The 22,691-nt window shown below is 38.6% G+C and overlaps 1 protein-coding gene across 1 annotated transcript in view; it reads left to right on the plus strand.

Annotated features, from left to right (window-relative positions):
• TESK2 (testis associated actin remodelling kinase 2) overlaps positions 1 to 22,691 on the plus strand; it is a 185,913-nt gene that overhangs the window by 38,648 nt on the left and 124,574 nt on the right. The gene's annotated exons all lie outside the window — the stretch shown is intronic.

A 22,691-nucleotide genomic window follows, 5' to 3' on the forward strand; every position in this document is an offset into this window, starting at 1 on the left:
TTTGCATTTTGTGACTCTTTCTAATTCTTGCTTGGTTTTGAAGTCTTTCCCTTCCCAAAGGTCTGACATGTATGCTATTCTGTGTTCGCCTAATTTTTTTATAGTTTCCTTCTTTATGTTCAAGTCATTCACCCATTTTGAATTTATCTTGGTGTAGGGTGTGAGTTGTTGATCTAAACCTAATCTTTCCCACACTGTCCTCCAATTTTCCCAGCAGTTTTTATGAAATAGTGGATTTTTGCCCCCCTATTCCACTGATCCTCCTGAAAAGAGGTCATTGGTAACTTTTAAAAACTGTTGTTATTACCTGGGCAGCAAAAAGAAGCACACTTAGAGGGAACAGTGACAAACTGTATAGGATGAAAGGACAAGACATAAATAGGTATATATATATATGCATGCATAAATGCATATACATGAGTATGTATATATATATACATATATGTAATTAGAGCTTAAAAATAGGTTAATATTAAAAGAAGTATTACCTCAGAGCATCAAGGGCCCATTGAGATTATAGAACATAAATTTGTAGTCGACTCAGCATATTTTCATGACTTTCTCTAGCTCCATTCAGCTGAGGGTTCATAGAAACAAAGGTGGCAGATGGCAAGCATAATCCAGAGCTAGGATTTGGCAAGGAACAATCAGTGATAGGACAAGGAGGGCAAGGGATTTGAGTGTAGGGGATAGTGCACAGTTGAAATGATTCGCCAGAGGATCTAAGGAAGCAGGGAGAGTGTAGCCAGTGTAAGCAAGAGGAAAGGCCTGGGAAAGAATTGAGGGGTGAAAGAATTAAGAGGTAAAGATGAGGAACAAGGTATTAGGGGTTGTAAGGGAAGGAAAAATGGAATGATGAAAGGTTATGATTAGATAAAGGAGCCTGAGAATTCATGAACATGGAAGTAGAACACTTGTGGATTCAGTAGTAGTAGTAGTAATGTATAAAGTGCTTTAAGATTTTCAGTGTTTTTTTTTAAACTTTTTTTTTTCAATTATACATGGAAACAATTTTTGACAATTACAAAGTACTTTTCAACTATTATCTCATTTGTTCCTCACAACAACCCTGGAAAGACAGATACTTTTATTATCCTTATTTTCTGTTGAGGAAATTGAGGCAGACATATTAAGTGATTTGCCCAGGGTCCCATAGCCTGCATATTTCTAAGATTTGAACTCAGGTCTTCCTGACTCTGGTCCCAACACTATATTTGTTCTGCCACCTTGCTATAAGATGGGTGATAGCTAGATAAAAAAGTCTGACCCTCTTATGTGTATATGGCTGAAGTGGAATGAAGAGGACTAGATCAAAGGAACTGGGAGGTTCAGGGTGTTTGAGGGAACATCAGACTCTATACCCATGTTTCCTCCTCTGAGGTCAAGAGGTGAGGAGAGACTTAGGTGGGGACAGAGTTCAGCAAGTGAAGAATAGCACCCAAACATAGTTCTTCAGGATTATTATGTTAGACTCATGCACCACCATGAAAATGAAATAACATTCCGAAGGGCTTGGCTTTCCCTGGCAGCTACACATTCCACGAAGGTCAGGGATGAAAAAGAAAGTCCTTCCACTCCAGCATGCTTACAGCAATATGTTTTGTAATTCAAAGACATTGATATGAAGTAATGGCTGTTGACTGACCAATGGTCAAACATATGGTATTTTTGATTAATGGAAAAAGTAGTGCTCTGGAGGGAGATTTGGTAGTATTCACAAAGAGCACTGAAAGTCTGCCTGCCCTTTGATCCAGCCGTACCACTGCTGGGTTTGTACCCCAAAGAGATCATAAGGAAAAAGACTTGTACCAAGATATTCATAGCCGTGCTCTTTGTGTTGGCAAAAAATTGGAAGATGAGGGGGGTGTCCATCAACTGGGGAATAGCTGAACAAACTGTGGTATCTGATGGTTATGGAATATTATTGTGCTGAAAGAAATTATGAACTGGAGAGATTCCATATGAATTGGAAAGACTTCCGGGAATTGATGCAGAGTGAAAGGAGCAGAACCAGGAGAACATTGTACACAGAGACTGATACATTGTGTGGCACAATTGAATGTAATGACTTCTCTACTAGCAGCAATGCGATGATCTAGGACAATCCAGGGGGATTTATGAGAAAGAAGCTATCCACATCCAGAGAAAGAACTGTGGGAGCAGAAACACAGAAGAAAAACATAGGATCGATCACATGGTTTGATGTAAATATGATTGGGGTTTTGATGTTAAAAGATCACTCTACTGCAAATATGAATAACATGGAAATGGGTTTTGAACAATGATACATTTATAACCCAGTGGAATTGTTTGTTACCTCTGGGAGGGAGGAGGGAAGAGGGGAGAGAAAAATCATGAATCATGTAACCATGGAAAATATTCTAAATAAATTAATAAAAAAAAGAAAGAAAAGTAGTGCTGTGAGAGATCACCAGCACAATGGAAAGAATGAAAAGAACAGATGCAAACTGAGGAGAGTGGAGACAGGAAAACCACCTACCTAGTGACTATAGCATCTCCCTGAAAAGAATAGCAGCCAGAAAACAGCTGAAATGGGATGTTGTGATGACAAGCTCCAGAGGAGATAAGAGAAGACACCTTTTCCGCCTCCTTTGCAGATGTTAGAAGCTACAGGTCTGCAATACTGCAGATAATTTAAAAATTTTTCAGTGTGTTAAATGGTTTTGCTGAATTTATTTCTCTTCCTCTTTTCCTTTTTTTTGTAACATTGGTTTGATTCTTGTCCTATTTTGATGGCTCAGTCAATTATGTTTTCTTAGTCTCCCCTTTGCTTCTAACATACCATGAGAAAGTTGGGTAATCTTTCATTCTTTGCCATTGGATTGAACCCTACTGATTATTTTCCTCCCCTTTTTAGGGGTTAGATGACTGGCACCCCAGTTCCATTTAACCACTTAACATCCCTTTAGCTTTTACAAAAAAAAAACATTGACTTCAAATATAGGGCATAAACAAACATGTGGCTGTTTCTCCCCACATATTCTAACTCAATTTCTGAGGAGGGAGGGAGTTGAGGGTTTATAGCTTAATTTAGTTTATACTTATATTAGTTCTACCAAGTTCAGGAAAAAGGTTCACTGGACTAGGGACTTTTGCTCCTCAGGTTTTGCTGCTGTTCTGTCTGTAACCCCAAGCTTGGTTTCTTTGATGCCTCAGTTCCACAGTTTGAGCCCTTAGGTCAGGGATCCCACTCCAAGTGAAAATCCAATCCCATTTCTCAGGGCCAAATGGCTCAAGGTGTGTGTGGATGAAAGTGGCCCTCATGGAAGGACATCATCTGCTGTGAGTGATGGAGGCCTTTACCCTTAGACTTGAATGTAGGAAAAAGAACAGATTGTGGCCAAAAAGCTAGTTTTCAAGATGTAGATATTTCAGTCTATGAAAATAGTTCTAGTTACATATCCAGAGGAAAAAGGACTGCTGCCAACCATGTGGCAGGCCAGGGCAGAACACCTGCTTCTGCACCAGTTCTCCTATCCCCCAGAAGTAGGTTGTCAGCATCTTCCATGTGGGTGGCTCCATTTTAAGTGATTTGGTACCCACAGAACTCCTGTTATACTTTTAAAATAATCTTTGTTCTAAAGGATAGCTCTCTAGAAGGGCAAGAAGAAGGACAGAGTGGGACTCTTAAGTAATAAAAGTAAGAGATATCAACAAAAATATTTTTTTTAAATTAATATTTTCCCCCAATTACATGTAAAAACAGATTTAAATATTCTTTTTCCAAAATTTTGAGTTCCAAATTCTCCCCCTCCCCCCAACAGGAAGCAATTTGATATAGGTTGTATATGTATGATCATGTAAAACATATTTCTACATTAACCATCACATTATAACACATCATAAAAAAATGAAGAAAATAGAAAAATAGTCTGCTTCAATCTGCATTTAGACTCCATCAGTTCTTTCTTTGGAGATGGATAGCACTTTTTCATCAGGAGTCCTTTGGGATTGTCTTGGTTTATTGTATTGTTGAGAATAGTTAAGTCCTTCATAGTTGATCATCGTACAATAAAAAGCAAATGTCCCTTTATTTTCTCATGATCATCCAATTCCATTGTCTGTTGATTTGGTGTTTCCCAGTAGCTGGCAGACCCTTGCTCAGCAGCCAGTAGGAATTCTGCTGAAGAGTTAGATCCTGTTGAAGCAAGGTAGTGGTGCCCTGGAGAAGGTATTTTGTTCCACTGCAAATTATGTTGGACTTGGTTTGTCGTTACTGCCCACCTCTGTCAGTTTCAGTACAGAGTGGGAAGTCTGAAGTGACTTAATGGAAAATGTTGTAATTGAAGTAAGACAATGGCTAGAGATCTCACCTCGGCAGATATGCAGTTGTTCTGTGTCTGGTGCTCTAAAGGTCAAACTAAACAATTTATTTAATAAAAGTATCTTCAAAGCCCCCTGTGTAAGTGGTTTCCGTGGTGGTGGAAAGCAGTTCATGAAGATAAAAACTTCCAGCAAGCTCTCTCCCTATATCCTAAAAACAGTTTTATTCGTTATGTTAACCAAAAGTGCTACAGCTGAACCCCAGGTCATCCCACCTGGGTCAAAATTAACCCAGACTGCTCTTAGTCTGTTCAATTTCCTTGCATCTAAGTCTTGGCTGATCTTGTGGGAATATGGTAGATAAAATCCTGCCTCCCTAGTTTACCAGTGTCTTAGCTTACAATAGGGGGCTATAGGGCCAGTTGCATGATTTTTTTTTTAAGTCATTGTCTTCTGTCTTAGTATCAGTTTTAGGACTGATAAGAGACATGAGTAGCAAGGGCTAGGCAATTAGGGTTAAGTGACTTGTCCAAGGTCACATAGCTGTGAAATATCTGATGCTACATTTGAAACCCAGGTCCTGACTCTAGGCCTGGCACTCTATCCTCTGGGCTACCTAACTGCTCATGCATGAGAGTTTAGGGGTTATGATTCTCCTTGACAGTGCCCTCTGCCCCTCAGATTGGAGGACCAGAGGAGGGGAGTGAAGCACACTTCCCAAAGCCTCCACATAAAGAGGGCTCCCAGACCAGCTAGCTCTTCATAGCCTCCTGTACTCCTTGGACTGGATTCTAGCCATGCCTCCATAGCTTCTCTCTACCCACTTTTCTTTTCAGCTTCCTTGTGTGTGTGTGTGTGTGTGTGTGTGTGTGTGTTAGATTGTAAGCTCCTTGAGGACAGACTGTCTTTTTTTTTCTTTTATCTCTAGTGCTTAGCACATTTAATGGATGTTTATTGACTGTCAGTGCCTCTTGTGAGCCAGGCCTTTGAGGTAAAATCCCAAAATGAAACAGCTTCTGAACCTGAGAAACTTACATTCTATTACAGGAACACACATAGGAACTATGAAGAACATGCAGAGTGATGAGAAGCACTAATAACAGGAAATTTGGGAAGGTCTCTTTAAAGAAGAGATACTCACGCTGAACTTTGAGTGACCAAGGGCTAGAGATGAGGAAAGAGAGCATTCTGGGAATGGGGGACATCTTGTGTAAAGGAATAGAGGTGGGAAATGAGGTATTGTGTGTTGAGAACACCAAGTAGAGTTCCTGATAGAAGACCATGAATAAATAAAATAAGAGTATAAATAAATTTAAAAAGTAAATAAAAAAATAGAAATTAAAAAAAATAGGAGACCCCCAAAAATTGGCTAGAGCTAGATAGAGTCAACTAAGAAGCACATATTACGTCCTTACTGAACTGGGGAATAGACACAACCAGGAGCCTCTCACCCCCTGGAGCTCAGAGGAAGGGCACTAATTGAGAGCAGGGGATGGGGGGGACAAGCTAAGAAAGGCCTTTGGAGAGGGAGGGTTTTGAGCTGAGTCTTGAAGGAGGCCAGAGAAGCCAGGAGGGGCAAGGGAGAAACGAGGCACATTGCAGGTATGGGGATGGCCAGGGCAAATGCAGCAAAGAGTAGTCAGAAGATGTATAAATAGAGAATAAATAGAAAATAGTTAAATACAAGCTAGTTTGGGAGGCATTCATGGCTGGGGATGGTCCTTGTCCTATGTACAACTCCAGGTTGTTGTGAGGAAGGCTAGTCCCAGAGAGCTCTCTAGAAATGTGAGCTGTTCTTCTGTTTGCTCTGTTGTGACTGGGCCCGGGCTAGGGCCCAGTTCTCTTACCTTGTGCCTCTTTGCCTGTCCCAGCACCTCATACTGCTTCTTTGTTTAAAGAACTGTTTTTCTGATCAGGTTGAAACATAAATCATTCACCCCTGGCTCCTCCTGTTCCTTCTCTCTGCCTTGTTTACCAATTGTCAGTGTTTCACAAGAAGACAATTTTTGACACACATACAGGGGAACAGCTTCTTAGATGATTTTCAAAAAAAGAATAGTGACTTTTAGAATGAAGAGACCTTTATAAAGCATGCTATCCACAGTAAATAGAATTGGAAAAATACTGTCAGTGAGTTCTTTGTGTAACAGTGTTTTCTTAAACTTATCCATGTAAGATCGGTCAAGGAGAGTGGCTCTTCTTTCAGTGGTCATGAGGTATATGACCGCAAAGTTACTGAGGCAGCAGGCAAGGATCCTACATGAATGACACATTCATAAAAACAAATAAAGCATTTCACTGAGACCTTTTGTCTTTGAAAACAGATTTGTATTGATGGCCTTTGCTTTTATGTCACCTTCATTTCCTATTATATCCTTCCCCATTTCTTTACCCAGAATCATCTTCCCTGGTTTCCTTCAAATCCCATTTAAAATCCTACTTTCTATTGGAAAGTTTTCCTAATCCCACTAAATGCTAGAGCCTTCCCTCTGTTAATGATTTCCAATTTATCCTGTGTGTAGCTTGTTTGCACAGAGTTTGCAGGTTGTCACCCCCATTAGACTTAGTTCCTTAAGGGCAGGGACTATCTTTTACTGTTTTTGTATCTCTAGTGCTTAATCTAGTGTCTGGCACATAGCTGGTGTTTAATAAATGTTTAATCAAGTAAGCATTTATTAAATATTTTTTATGTATCAGATACTGTGCTAGGTGCTGAGGATACAAAGATGAAAGTGAAATAGATCCTACCTTCAAAGTGCTTATACTCTAATGGAGGTGACAGCTTGCACATCCATTGTTATTTATGAAAGACATTTGTAGGGCTATAACACAAACACAGCTAAAGAGACCCAAAGTAACCTTGAAGAGGAAGGGGCTTATAAATGGGGGCGGGGCTGAGAAAGATCTTCAGAAAGTGTTACTAGAGTTCAGTCTTAAAGGAAACCAGGGATTCCACAAGGTAGAGATGAGGAGAGAAAAAAATGCCAGGTGTGGGGGACAACTTGTACAAAGATGGGGAGCGAGGTAAGATGTCATGTGAGGAACAAGCAGAGAGGAGAGTATATGTAAGAAGGCTAGGAAGGCAGGGTTGTGAAGAGCTTTAAATACCAGAGTTTTTATCTAATTCTAGAAGTGATAAGAATTTATAGAGTAGAGGGATGACATGGTCAGACCTTCATTTTTAAGAAAATCTCTTAGGTTGCTACAATATATAGAGGATATACTGGAGTGAGAAAAGACTCCAGGCAAGTCACATCTCCTCACCCCCCCCCCCCCATACCTATTGCAGTAGTTCAAGGGTGAGGTGATGGGGGCCTGTACCAGGGATGTGGTGGTGTATTTGAAAGATGGTGCAAAAGGTAAAATTGACAAGTCTTAGAAGCAGATGGTATGGTGGGGGGAAGGCCTGGGTGACTGGGAGGATGGTGGGACTCTCTACAATAATAAGGAAATTTGGAAGAGAGTAGGACTTGAAGGGAGGACGTGAGTTCAGTTTTGAAAATGTTCAGTTTAAAATGTCTATCAGACATTCAGGGCAAGATATCTAACAGGTAACTGGAGATTTGAGACTAGAAGTCAGCAAGAGAGGTTAGGGCTGGCCAAGAAGGTCTGAGAATCAGCATAGAAATGACAATTAAATCCATGGGACTTGATAGTCTAGTCTCTCTAGTCTCTCTTTAATCAGCCACCAAAGTGATTTTCTGACCATGGCTCCTTCTCAGTAAGTGCAAGAGTCTCCCTGTTGCCTCTAAGATCAAACAAAAATTGTTTTAGCTTTCAATGTCTTTCATAATTTAGTTCACTCCTACCTTTCTAGTCATCGTACACCACACTCTATCATATACTTTGCTGTCAAACAACACTGACCTCCTTGTTGTTCCCTGAATAAGAGTCTTTCTGCGCTGTACATTTTATTTTCTCTGGCTGTCCCTCTGATGACTTTCCCCTTCCTATTTCTGCTTCCTTCAAATCCAAGTCAAAAGGAAGCCTTTTGAATCCCTCTGAATTGCAGCACCTTCACCCTGTTCAATATATCCTGTTTAGTCTGTATATAGTGTTTGCACATAGTTGTTGGCTTATTGTCTCCCCCATTAGACTCTGAGCCTCTTGAGATCAAAGATTGTCTTTTGTCCTCTTTCAAATCCCAGTGCTTATTATGAAATGCTTAGTGTTTGTTGTTTGCGCTTGGTGAGTGTAAAATTGAGAGTAAGAAGGTATACAGTTGTCCCTTGCTATTTCATGGTTCACTTATCACAGCTTCACTGTATTGTGGGTTTTAAAAAAAATCTATTTCTGTATTGCAGAGTTTTTGCTATATTGTGGGATTTTGTGGATGAATACCATACTGTTCACAGTGGAAATGCAGTATGCCACTACTGCTTGTACAAGTTTGCCAATGTGAGATTGTACACGGCACACTATAGGCTGATTGGCACTGTGTTCTGTATCCTGGGTACTGATTGGCTCAGTGACTGTAGCATCGGTCTGTTTGCTCTCCCATACTGTGCCCATATATTCAGCATCTTTCCTTGTCCTCTTAACTTATAACACCCCTACTTCGTGAATTTTTACCTATCGTGGGGATTTCTGGAATGTAACTCCCACGACAGGTGAGGTATCACTGTATACTGGTATATATTTACTACCTATTGGACATTTTTTCTTTCTGACTTCTTCAGAGGTTTATGCTCAGAAGTGAGACTATTAAATCAGAGGGTAAAGATAGTAGTCACTTTTTATACACAATTCCAAATTGAAATCCAGAACAATGGAACCACTTAATATTTTCACTAGCCATGCATTAGCATGCTTGCCTCCCCACACCCATCTCTCATGGTTCATTTCCAGTGGTTGACATTTTTGTATCATAATTCTCTGAGCTTTTTCAGAAATGGACTTAATTTTTTTTTTTTTTTGGCAGGAGGGAGATTTCTTTTCACTTGATTTCTTAACTTTTCATCATCTTCCACAGTTCTTTGTTTGGAAGGATCTTGTATTTGGCAGCAAGAATGAAAAGTTGATGAAATGCTTTCTTACTATTTCCTTATTATTGAGACTGGTAATTCATGACATACTTATTTTCAGTAGTAGTTTGTGGGCTTTTAAAATCTGGAGTTACATAGAAGAAAAAATAGAAGCGTTTATGTACAATCTTGTTGTAGTTGACTTCTTGCACACATAAGTGTTGTAATTATGCTGGATATGTACCTGATGTGGTATTATCAGAATAATGATGTCACTCCGGCTTCTACTCAGAATTTCTTTATGCACACACTATGTAGGATTTATTTATTTATTTAGAATATTTTCCATGGTTACAAGATTCATGATTTTTCTCTCCCCTCTTCCCTCCTCCCTCCCAGAGGTGACAAACAATTCCACTGGGTTATAAATGTATCTTTGTTCAAAACCTATTTCCATGTTATTCATATTTGCAGTAGAGTGATCTTTTAACATCAAAACTCTAATCATATCCCCATTGAACTTCATGATCGATCATATGTTTCTCTTCTGCATTTCTGCTCCCACAGTTCTTCCTCTGGATGTGGAGAGTGTTCTTTTTCATAAGTCCCTCAGAATTGTTCTGGATCATTGCATTGCTGCTAATAGAGAAGTCCATTACATTCAATTGTACCACAGTGTATCCATCTCTGTTTACAATGTTCTTCTGGTTCTGCTCCTTTCACTCTGCATCAATTCTTGGAGATCTTTCCAGTTCCCATGGAATTCCTCCAGTTCATCATTCCTCTCAGCAAAATAATATTCCATAACCAACATATACCACAATTTATTCATCCATTCCCCAATCCATTGATACCCCCTCATTTTCCAAATTTTTGCCACCACAAAGAGTGTGGCTATAAATATTTTTGTACAAGTATTTTCATTTTCTCTTTGGGGTACGAACTCAGCAGTGGTATGACTGGATCAAAGGACAGGTAGTCTTTTAAAGCCCTTTTTGAGGCAGCGAGGTGGCTCAGTGGATTGAGAGCCAGGCCTAGAAATGGGATGTCTTAGGTTCAAATCTGGCCTCAGACACTTCCTAGCTGGGTGACTCTGGGCAAGTCACTTAATCCCCATTGCCTACCTCTTACTGCTCTTCTGCCTTGGAACCAACATATAGTATTGATTACAAGATAGAAGGTAAGGGTTTAAAAAAAAAAAACTCTTTGGGCATAATTTCAAATTGCCCTCCAGAATGGTTGGACCAATTCACAACTCCACCAGCAGTGTATTCCGTGTCCCAATTTGCACACACTATCTAAAGTATAGACATAATGTAACATGTTGACTATAGTTTCAAAGAGATGGAGGATTCCCTGAATTCTCACAGAAAGAAGCCTGACTGAGCCAGAACTCAAATCCCTGGGTCTTTTTCAAACTCTATTCAATATCCACAGATACCATAAATTGTATAGTTATTTTTATAAATACATGCAGACATGATTACACAGTTCTTTGGGGCTTAAAAAGCATTGTCATGTCAGAGCCAAATGGCATTCTTTTCTTTATTCTGAATTTTGTAGACACCAAAAACAAACAAACAAACAAACAACATTTTTAAGGCAAAATGGAACAGAAATGAAGATTAGATTTGAAACTCTGAATCTATATTATTTACATCTCCTTTTTAGAAAAAGATTTATGACATTTAACATGTTACTTTCAAAGCTGCCTTGTTTGTCTTTTTTTTTCTGAACTCCTTTTGTTTTCTTTTGTTTTAATGACCCTTCTTTATTTTCTGCTTTTTGGAACCCCAAGCCTTTTGTAACTAATATAATTAAACAAAACAAAGCTACACATTATCCCAATCAAAAAAAATGTATCTTATTCTGTTACTTGAGTCCATTACTTCTCTCTCAGTAGATGGATAACATGCTTGCTTTATAGGTTTCAAATCTTTCCAAGTTATTTAGAATTTTGTTGTTAAGTAACTCATTCTGATTCTATTCACTTTGCCATCATCAGTTCTTGAAGTTTTCCCAATTTTCTCTGAAACCATTCTCTTCATCATTTCTTATAGAGCAGTAATATTCTTATTACTTTTATTTATATAAATGTAGTTATACATCTCAGAATTTTTTGTAAATGAGTCCTCTCTTTCTTTCTACATTGATTTTATTTATTTTTTTCTTCTTGTGTATTTATGTGTTTGTGTGTGTGTATGTGTGTTTTTTTAATAAAGCATTGCTGGAGAGATTTTGAGGATGTGGGAGAAAATTTTACTAGTGTTTAGTGAATGCTTCATAAGCCTCAGACATTTTTTTTTTTGCATCAGGTTATGACAAAAGTAACTAGAATAATTTCCATTTCTGTGATTCTCATCACTACTTTTGGCCTATCCCAGTCACCTCTATTCCACCCCCAAATATTTCCTCATTACTACCCTGAGCCATTAGAATAGGCTTCTAGATGGACTTCTCCCTATCCCCTCTCTTTCCTATCATTGCCAGAATAATTTTTCTTTTATATAAATCTAGTTATATATTTTCTCAGAAAATTTTATTAGCACCTATTATCCCATTAGGTAAAGTTTATTATTATTTGTTTAACCTTCAGTGCCCTCTACCTTTCCAGCCTTAGTTAACATTTATATAGTGCTTTAATGTTGTTAAAATACCTTGCCTGTATTATCTCATCTGCTTCTCACAACAATTTGGAGAGATGGGTATTATTATTATTACCATTAAAAAAAATTATTTAGTCAATTTAGTCAGTTCCTTGGTTACAAGAATCATATTATTTCCCTCCCTCCCCTTTCCCTCCCCTTCCCATAGCCGATGCGCAATTTCATTGGCTATTACATGTGTCCTTGATCAGAACCTATTTCCATGTTGTTGGTGTTTGCACCAGGATGTTCATTTAGAGTCTACATCCCCAGCCATATCCCCTCGACCCATGCAATCATTAGCAGCTGTTTTTCTTCTGTGTTTCCACTCCCATAGTTTTTCCTCTGAATGTGGATAGTGTTCTTTCTTGTAGATCCCTCCAAGTTGTTCAGGATCACTGCATTGTCACTAATGGAGAAGTTCATTACATTTGATTGTACCACAGTGTATCAGTCTCTGTATACAATGTTCTCCTGGTTCTTGCTCCTTTCACTCTGCATCAATTCCTGGAAGTCTTTCCAGTTCACATGGAATTCCTCCAGTTCATCATTTCTTTCAGCCCAATCATATTCCATCACCAATTTATACCACAATTTGTTCAGCCATTCCCCCCAATTGAAGGGCATCCCCTCATTTTCCATTTTTTTGCCCCTACAAAGAGCGCAGCTATGAATATTCTTGTACAAGTCTTTTTCCTTATTATCTCTTTGGGGTACAAACCCAGCAGTACTAGGACTGGATCAAAGGGCAGACAGTCTTTTAGCACCTTTTGGGCATAGTTCCAAATTGCCCTCTAGAATGGTTGGATCAATTCAGAACTCTAACAGCAATGCATTAATGTCCTGACTTTGCCACATCCCCTCCAGCATTCATTACTTTCCATAGCTGTCAGGTTAGCTGACCTAATAGATGTGAAGTGATATCTCAGAGTTATTTTGATTTGCATCTCTCTGATTACAAGAGATTTAGAACACTTTTTTATGTGTGTGAACTTTAGATTTACTCCACCCTGCTTAGTCTAACAAAACAAGAATGTCTACACTGTAAAGATTAAAATTTAGGGGTAGACTGAGGCAGGTAGAAATTAGTTTCTCTCTGCAAGGAGTATTATATTTTTAGAGGTTTATTGAAGATTAAGGATTAATTAAAAAAATACAGAATAAGAAAGCACATGCCTAGGCCAGAGAGGCCTAGACAGGATAACCTCACATCATGGAAGAGATGCGTCTGCTCCAAAACGGAAGTACAAAAGAGCCACAAAAGCCTTTTCAACCAGGTTAAATACCCCATCTCGTTCTCGGTCCAGGTGAGAATTCAGTGACATTACAAAGCATTGTGGGGAAGTGGAGCAAGGAATTCTGGGGATTGAAGTCCTGGATTTGAGTCTATTTTTTACATTTCTCTGTGTGATCATTTTTGGAAAAAATTAATTTTTTCCCCCAAAAGGATCATGAAAACACAATCAACTTACGGATTACAATAATGTGAGGATAAGAGGGAAAAAAAACCAAAACCAATAATTGCTGGTCGCATTGACAAAAAGTCAGTTAGAGGGCAGTCCCCTTTGGCATGAAAGTATACATACAAATAAATGTTCAATCAACCACACCCAAAGTTCATTTTTGTGCACTTGTGGTCTGGAGGCTTCTTCATGGTATCTTCTCCAACAGTTCAGTTTCTGGATTCAGAGAGGTATCATCTTTCTTTACCTAAAATTCTTCTCAAAAAGAATTTAAACTTTGCAATTTAAACAATAATATTTTTTTACATTTACTTGTGTTGTGGGTGATTGAAAAATACAGGATCACTTAGGGATGCATGGCTGAGGTATGAGGTATATGAACCAATTGGTAAGAGAAATTAAAAAGACATCAGAAAAATCCAAATAAAAAAGAAAATACTGGATGAAAATATAGACTATCAAAGTCTTATGTTTAAAAATTCCACATAAAAAGAAAAATAAATCTATAATAGGTCCTTGAATCAGGGCCCAATTAAATGATCTAAGCAATGATGCATTTACCCAGTCAGTAGCCAGGACTACAGAAAGTTACCACATTATGGAAGGCAGAAAAGGGGACCAGATTATATGAGCCAAGGTTTTGGGGATACTTTTCAGAGTGAGTGTGGACACAAGGAAAGCCTATGTCTACACAATAAACACAGTAACCTTGAGTCTTCACACTAGGTTCAAGACCTTTGTATTGGCCTAGAAGTGCATCAATCCATCCTGGATTGGCTTTTTTTTTTTTTGGCTCTGATGTGTATATCTTTTCCTGGAATCAGACAGAATCATTAAGCAAAGTCCCATAATTTTTTTTAAACAATTAGTGGCATCATTTATATAGTCTTGAGCTTTTCGGGCATGCATTGACAAATGTATCTTAAACTTATAGTACTGCAAAATCAAAAAGTTAAAGAAAATCTTAATGCTGGTGACATGTGCTTCAAATATAAAAAAGAGAGAAAAGAAAAAAAAAAAAACTGAAAAAGTATATTGCACATGCAAGAAAAATATAATAATAAAAGAGCTTTAAAAAATTTAAAAATATAGCTTATAATCATTGACACTCTGTGTCAGCTAAGAAAATATAAAATGCAAGGCTTTCTCACCAAAAATGAGATCCATTTCCTCTTCATGCCTGGCCATGATCTACTGTGAGTGAATGCAAATGAATTGAACAAGGTAACAATTTTTCATTTTTAAAGAACAGTATTACAAATATGTGGCATCAATATCCCCAAAATTCTCAATAGCCCAATTAATTACAATAGCAAACAAATACACTATCATATTTCACGTAAGTTGCTGTATGGCATTTTTAAAACCTATGAATTGATGGATATTTGTCACAAGTTTTTACAGTCATAGCAAATCTTTCAACCTTGGTGATAAACATATTTTTAAACAAAGTAAAACTCATCTTAGGTTAAGAACATAATCAAGAAATATATATATCATTCTGGTGGAAGTAAACAGTGAGCTGAAGAGTATAAATAAAGGGATGGTCCTTTTTTGGAGGCTTATTTAGGGGTACAAATGCCCTGAGATTAACTGCACCAACTTCCATTCACATATTTAGAAATGTGGGAAGGTTGGGGGTTATAATTGTATTTCACTTCAGCTATGGGCCTCACCTCATGGTAGGGGCAGGCAAAAATAACCAGAGATTGTTAAAAAAAAATTACAAAAATCATGTTTAAAAAACCCTTAAAATCAATTGAGATATTTAGCACATTAAATTTTCCAAAGGTTGTTATAGCAATTGTAACCAGTTCTGAAGTCCATCTATCCTCTATGTGACAATTTACAAGGCAAAATAGAAAGGCTGTTTTTTCATATATGGGCTTATTCAATAATATTTGTTCAGCACAGTTATAGGGGGGAAAACAACAGAATTTAACAGTAGTTAATCCTCAGTACATTCAAAATAAACAGTATATAACAGAATAATATTGAATCCAGTAATATATGAACTTAAAATCACAAAGTTATATCTTAAACAAAACAATCAGGAAAATGCAATAGAAATATAGAGATTTTTTTAATAAACCATTGGAGTCTGAAATGCCTTAAAAATCATAACCTCCAGTTTTTAAAGTTCCTTGGGTTATTAACCATTTAAATGTCTATTGTTGGAAGGCAGAGTGGTAAGGGCTAAGCAATGGGGGTTAAGGGACCCATCCAGGGCCCCACAGCTGGGAAGTATCTGAGGCCAGATTTTAACCCAGGACCACCAGGCCTGGCTCTCAGTTTGCTGAGCCACCCATTTGCCCCTTCAAAGTTGAATCTTTGGGCTGACTCTTTCTTCTGGCATGCAGGTGAAATCAATGAAATTACCAGAACAGTCAAAAGGTATCCTTTTAAATAGCCCATTGCTTTTAAGTTCCTGTTTGGAAAAGATTGTTTCTTCTCCTCTCCCTTTTTCTCTCTCCCTTCCTACACTCCGACCCGCCCATGTGGAGCCAATACCCCTGTTACCAGCTGGTAGAAATGAGTCCTGAGCGATCTTCTCCAAGGATCTGGGTTGAACAGGGACTGGGTGAGCTAGAGAGAGCACCGGGGTAGGCCAGGAACGACAGGAACGCAGGCAAGCAGGGCCGGGAGCCAGAGCGGGCAGTCAGGGTGGGCAGGTGAGCTGCAATCTGCAAACAGGTCTGGAGCCTGGAGTGGGGGCTGCAGACAAGGATGCACGCAGGCAGGGAGAAGCAGATGGTGGTGGCAGGCAGGCAGGCAGGCAGGGAGAAGTGTGGCTTGAAAAAAATTTCTAGGCAGTAGGTATTAAAGGCTGAACTAAAGATCAGTAAAAGAATCAGAAGATTGAGAGTATTTCATTTTCCCGAAGTGGTAAGCCAACTGTAAAGATAAAAATTTAGGGGTAGACTGAGGCAGGTAGAAATTAGTTTCTCTCTGCAAGGAGTATTATATTTTTAGAGGTTTATTGAAGATTAAGGATTAATTAAAAAAAATACAGAATAAGAAAGCACATGCCTAGGCCAGAGAGGCCTAGACAAGATAACCTCACATCATGGAAGAGATGCGTCTGCTCCAAAATGGAAGTCCAAAAGAGCCACAAAAGCCTTTTCAATCAGGTTAAATACCCCATCTCGTTCTCGGTCCAGGTGAGAATTCAGTGACATTACAAAGCATTGTGGGGAAGTGGAGCAAGGAATTCTGGGGATTGAAGTCCTGGATTCGAGTCTATTTTTTACAACACCCCTACTTAAGGATTAAGTATTGAGAAGGAGGGCTTATGACAGACATGTGCTAGCAAATGACAACTCAGAAACTACTGACAGAACCCTTGGTTGTCCTAAGTCAAGCTGAAGCTACCATTTGTACATGTGAGACGCAGGAAAGTGATGTAAAAACAGTTTATATATTTTGCGTCACTTCCTCTCTTGGCCTCTTTTCGTGGAGAGGTGGCTCTGACAGCAGCGTGCTGAGTGTCTTGGCATCTTGGCGTGGTGGCAGCTATTGTCTGGGTTTGGTGGTGAGAGTCCTTTTTACACTACTGGGGGAAGCTTAGTAACCTAGTTCAGGTGAGGTGTCTTCTCTGAGCTCTCTCGGAGTTTAGGCTGATTCTTTTCTCCTTTACCTTCCAAAACACTGTCCTCTTAGGAAAGCCTCTAATCTTCTGAAAAGACCTTGTGGCGGAGGTCTTTGAACTCCCCCTGGCACAGGCCAGGTGGGAGAAATACTATACCCATTCCCTCTCTCTTCTCCTTAAATTCCTTCCCCTCTATATTAATTAAACCACCATAAAATTTCCAAACTGACTTGGGTATTTTATTTGGGATATTCTCTGGTGACCAATTAAATTTAGATTAAAGCACAACCCTATAATTTCCCCTTACATGTGCTTATTAATAGTTTTGATTTCTTTAACTGAAAAATGCCTATTCATGTCCCTTTTCCATTTATCAGTTGGAGAATGACTTGATTTTTTTGTACAATTGATTTAGCTCTTGGTTTTCATTATGAAGATTTTTCCCCCAATTTGTTGTTTCCCTTCTAATTTTGGTTGCATTGGTTTTGTTTGTATAAAACTTTTTAAATTTAATGTAATCACAATTATTTATTTTACATTTTGTAGTTTTTTCTAACTCTTGCTTGGTCTTAAAATCTTTCCTTTCCCAAAGGTCTGACATGTATACTATTCTGTGTTCACCTAGTTTACTTATAGTTTCCTTCTTTATTATTCAAGTCATTCACCCATTCTGAGTTTATCTTGGTTTAGGGTGTGAGATGTTGATCCAAACCCAATCTCTCCCATACTGTGTTACAATTTTCCTAGCAGTTTTTATCAAAATTGGATTTCTCCCCTCAAAACCGGGATCTTTGGGTTTATCGTATACTGTCTTGCTGAGGTCGCTTTCCCCCAGTCTATTCCACTGATCTTCCTTTCTGTCTCTTAGCCAGTACCAAATTGTTTTGATAACTGCTGCTTTGTAATATAGTTTAAGATCTGGGACTGCAAGGCCCCCATCATATGTATTTTTTTTTCATTATTTCCAAATTGTTTTGATGACCACTGCTTTATAGTATAGTTTGAGGTCTGGGACTGCCTCCTTCCTTTGCATTTTTTTTCATTATTTCCCTGGATATCCTTGATCTTTTGTTCTTCCAGATGAACTTTATGATTTTTTTCTAATTCAGTAAAAAAAGGTTTTTGGTAGTATGATGGGTATGGCACTAAATAAGTAAATTAGTTTGGGTAGGATTGTCATTTTTATTATATTAGCTTGTCCTACCCATGAGCAATCAATGTTTTTCCATTTATTAAGATCTAGTTTTAATTGTATGGAGAGTGTTTTGTAGTTGTGTTCATATAGTTCCTGTTTGTCTTGGCAGATAGATTTCCAAGTATTTTATATTGTCTAGGGTGATTTTAAATGGAATTTCTCTTTCTAATTCTTGCTTCTGGGATGTGTTGGAAGTATATAGAAATGCTGATGACTTATATGGGTCTATTTTGTATCCTGCAATTTTGCTAAAGTTGTTGATTATTTCGACTGGCTTTTTAGTTGATTCTCTAGGATTCTTTAAGTAGAACATCATATCATCTGCAAAGAGTGATAGCTTGGTGGTCTCATTGCCTATTTTAATACCTTCAATTTCTTTTTTCCCCCTCTAATTGCTACTGCTAGTGTTTCTAGTACAATGTTAAATAATAGAGGTGATACTGGGCATTCTTGTTTCACTCTTGATCTTATTGGGAAGGCTTCTAGTTTATCCCCATTGCAGATGATGTTTGCTGATGGTTTTAGATAAATACTATTTATTATTTTTTGGAAAGACCCTTCTATCCCTATAGTTTCTAACATTTTCAATAGGAATGAGTGTTGTTTTTTGTCAAAGGCTTTTTCTGATTCTTTTGATATAATCATGTGATTTTTGTTGGTTTGCTTGTTGATATGGTCAATTCTGTGCATGGTTTTCCTAATATTGAACCATCCTTGCATTCCTGTTATAAATCCCGCTTGATCATAATGAATAACTCTTGTGATCACTTGCTAGAGTCTTTTTGCTAGTATTCTATTTAAGATTTTTGCATCTATGTTCTTTAAGGAGATTGGTCTGTAGTTTTCTTTCTCTGTTTTTGACCTTCCTCACTTTGGAATCAGTACCATATTTATGTCATAAAAGCAATTTGGTAGAACCCCTTCTTGGCTTATTCTGTAAAATAGTTTGTATAATATTGGGATTAGTTTTTCTTTGAATGTTTGATAGAATTCATTTGTGAATCCATCTGGTCCTGGGAATTTTTTCTTAGGGAGTTCTTTGATGGTTTGTTCAATTTCTTTTTCTGATATGGGGTTATTTAGGTATTCTATTTCTTCTTCTCTTAATCTAGGCAATTTATATTTTTGTAAATATTCAAACGTATCACCTAGATTACCATATTTATTGCCATATAATTGGGCAAAATAGGTTTGTTTGTTTAAACCCTTACCTTCCGTCTTGAAATCAATACTGTGTATTGGCTCCAAGGCAGAAGAATGGTAAGGGCTAGGCAATGGGGGTTAAGTGACTTGCCCAGGGTCACACAGCTAGGAAGTGTCTGAGGCCAGATTTGAACCTAGGACCTCCCATCTCTAGGCCTGGTTCTCAATCCACTGAGCTACCCAGCTGCCCCTGGCCATAATAGTTTTTAATGATTGCCTTAATTTCTTCTTCATTAGAGGTGAGGTCTCCCTTTTCATCTTGGATACTGTTAATCTGGTTTTCTTTTTTCCTTTTTAAAATTAGATTGACCAGTACTTTGTCTATTTTATTTGTTTTTTTTCTAAGGCCCTTACCCACCCAGAGATTCCAGCCACCGCTGGAGCCTCAGCACTGTAGGTGGGGGAGGAGTCCTGGAACCTTCCATTTTCCTTTCCCTTAAACCCATGTGTTCTAGAATTCAGGCTCGTTTGGGGGCATATCTTTTAAAAAGTTGGGTCCAGGAGGAGGGTTCCCTAGCTCTGTCCTGTTGGATTTGGTTTTCAATCCCCTCGAAACATTGTGTTTTTGATCTGTGAGGAAGGGTTTATGGACGTCTGAACTGTTGCTTTCTCTAGCCATCTTGACTCCGCCTTGCTATGAATATTTTTGAGCTTTATTGATGTCTTTTGTTTTGGCCATACCTTCATTTCAAACTACGCACCCACCCTATTCTCCACAGAGAGTCTTCCTTTATAATAAAGAAAGAAAAAAGAGGAATCAACATATCAGTTGAACCAATCCAACAATATATGCCACATTCCACACCCATAGACCCTTACCTCTTCAATAAAAGGAGAGATATGTTTCCTTATTTCTTCTGAGACCAAGTTTGGCCACTTTAGTTCCCCAAGGTTCCATTTCATTTTACTCCTCTTTTTGTTCACCTTGTTGAAGTCATTGTGGATATTGTTTTTCTCATCTTCTTTATTTTATAGAAGAGGAAACTGAGATTTAGAGTTAGTGTCCAGTCACTTCCTAAGGTACAGTTTTTGACTTCCAGTTGAACCCTTTTAGACTACTTATTAACATTTGGCCTGCTTCAGGGGCACAACCAACACTTATTTCCAGAGTAGGTGTCCCAGGGTATAGGACCCTTCAGTCCTTTCAGGTGTGTATTTCGCCCTCAAATAAACTGCTTATCTCTTCCCTTTCACAGCCAGATTAAACTTAAAAAGCTGGGAGGCCAAAGATTCAAGGAAAAGAATGGTCCTGGAGCTGAGAGACTTGGGGCTGTTTTTCTCCCCACTGCCTTTCCTTACCTGAAATGTCCTTATTCCTTAGTATTCTTTTCTTGGGAAAGACCCTGGTGAATTGGTAGAAAGCTCATAGACCTTTTGGAAGCTTAGATCTGGAATGGCCTAGCTCCTGTTCTCTGCAAGGCCCAAGATGCTTGAAGTGGTCTCTTGCCATTTCCTACTGAGTGGCTCACACTATTCTAAATCTGCCTTTTGTGCCCATTCCCCCACTTGGACTTAGGAAAGGTTGGGAAATTAGGGAAGAGAAACCTTGCAGGGAAAGACCAGAGAACCAGACTTATACTCAAGAAACATTGATACTCCAGCAGTATCTTTACTTGTGTACTTTATGTGTACACACTATCTGAGTCCTGATTATGGAATTTCCTGGCACTGCTGCTTCATTGCTACCAGGCCAGGAATTACTTGGACTCTTACTAAGAGATGGGTGAGGGGACAGGCTTGCTAGGCCAATGACAAGCATCCTTTCTCACCTCCAGGCAAGTCAGAGCCAATCTCTTTCAAGTTAGAGAATCCTCAAGGAACACAAGGAAATAATAATTTTTTCCTTGATGCCTCCTATCTCCATTCTACCCACTGACCATCAGCAGCTACTGCTTCTCTCTCCCCACCTCTTTAGAATACCCAAGAACAGTTCTTTCTTTCTTTCATTCTTTCTTTATTTTTTACCAATTACATGTAATAACAAATTTCTACATAAATTTTCTGAAGTTATATGATCTAAATTGTCTCCCTCCCTCCTTCCCCTTCCCTCTCCCAGAGCTAGCAAGCAGTTGGATCTGGGTTGTTACATGTATTATCATGTAAAACATGTTTCCATATTGTTCATTTTTGTAAGTGAATAATCATATAAAACCAAAATCCCAAGTGAATAAATGTATGTTTTCATATGTATTCCAACTTCAACAGTTCTTTCTCTGGAGATGCTCAGCATTCTTTGTCATAAGTCCTTCGGAATTGTCTTGGATCATTGTATTACTGACAATAGCTAAGTCTTTCACAGTTGGTCATTCTACAGTACTGCTATTATTGTGCACAATATTCTCCTGGTTCTGCATCAGTTCATGTGGGTCTTTGCAGCTCTTTTTGAAATCATCCTGTTCATCATTTCTTACAGCACTATCATATGCAACAATTTGTTCAGCCATTCCCCAATTGATAGGCATTATCCCTTCAATTTCCAATTCTTTGCCACCACAAAAAGCAGCTATATTTTTGTACAGGTAGATTATTTCCCCTTTTATAAAAATCTCTTTGGGAAACAGAACTAGTAGTGGTATTATTGGATCAAAGGGTATACATTCTTTTATAGGCCTTTAGGCATAGAGGAATAGCTCTTTATATCTGAGATCTCTTAAGCAAATTTCCTACCCTCAATCAAAGCCTTGGTCTAGTTGTGGCTTTTTCTAGCCAAACTATATGCTCTTTGTCCCCTGGAGTTGGTGAACCTTTTAGAGATCGTGTGCCAGATCTGCACATTCAAGCTGCCTTGTGAGCCCCTCTGAATTACCCAAGATTGGAGGGAGGAAGGGCTTGCTTTGGGTGGCTGGACAGAGGAGTGAGGCATGCAAAAAATGTCCTCTGGCATGGTGGAGAGGGAGAAGGGAGAAGGGATCAGCCCCCTCCAGCATGCCGCGGCACGCATGCCACATCTTCACCAGCACACCCTCGACTTTCTGTCCCTGCCTTCAGTGTCTTCCCATACCATGAAGATCTTTCTTAATCCTGACATGGTACTTCCTTCTGTACCTCTCCTAAGTCTGTTATTGCTATCTTTTAAAATGTTTTGTTTTTCTGTACTTTAAGCTCCAAAAAGGAAAGGCATAGGTCTTTTCTAAACTTTGTGTCTCCTTTAGCACCTGGCACAGTGGCTCCATATTAAATTCATGTAAAAAATTGTATGTTTAAATGAACATTGTGGAGGGGATTGATACTTTAGACCAAGATTGGACCATATGTCCTAGAGTCCAGTGTCTGTGCTTGCTTCAGGTCATCCAGCCAATAAGGGGCTGGGGCTGGAACTTGAGATTTGGCCTTCTGACTCAGGTCATT

The sequence above is a fragment of the Monodelphis domestica genome, chromosome 2 (genome assembly GCF_027887165.1).
Source record: "Monodelphis domestica isolate mMonDom1 chromosome 2, mMonDom1.pri, whole genome shotgun sequence".
Taxonomy (NCBI): Eukaryota; Metazoa; Chordata; class Mammalia; order Didelphimorphia; family Didelphidae; genus Monodelphis; species Monodelphis domestica.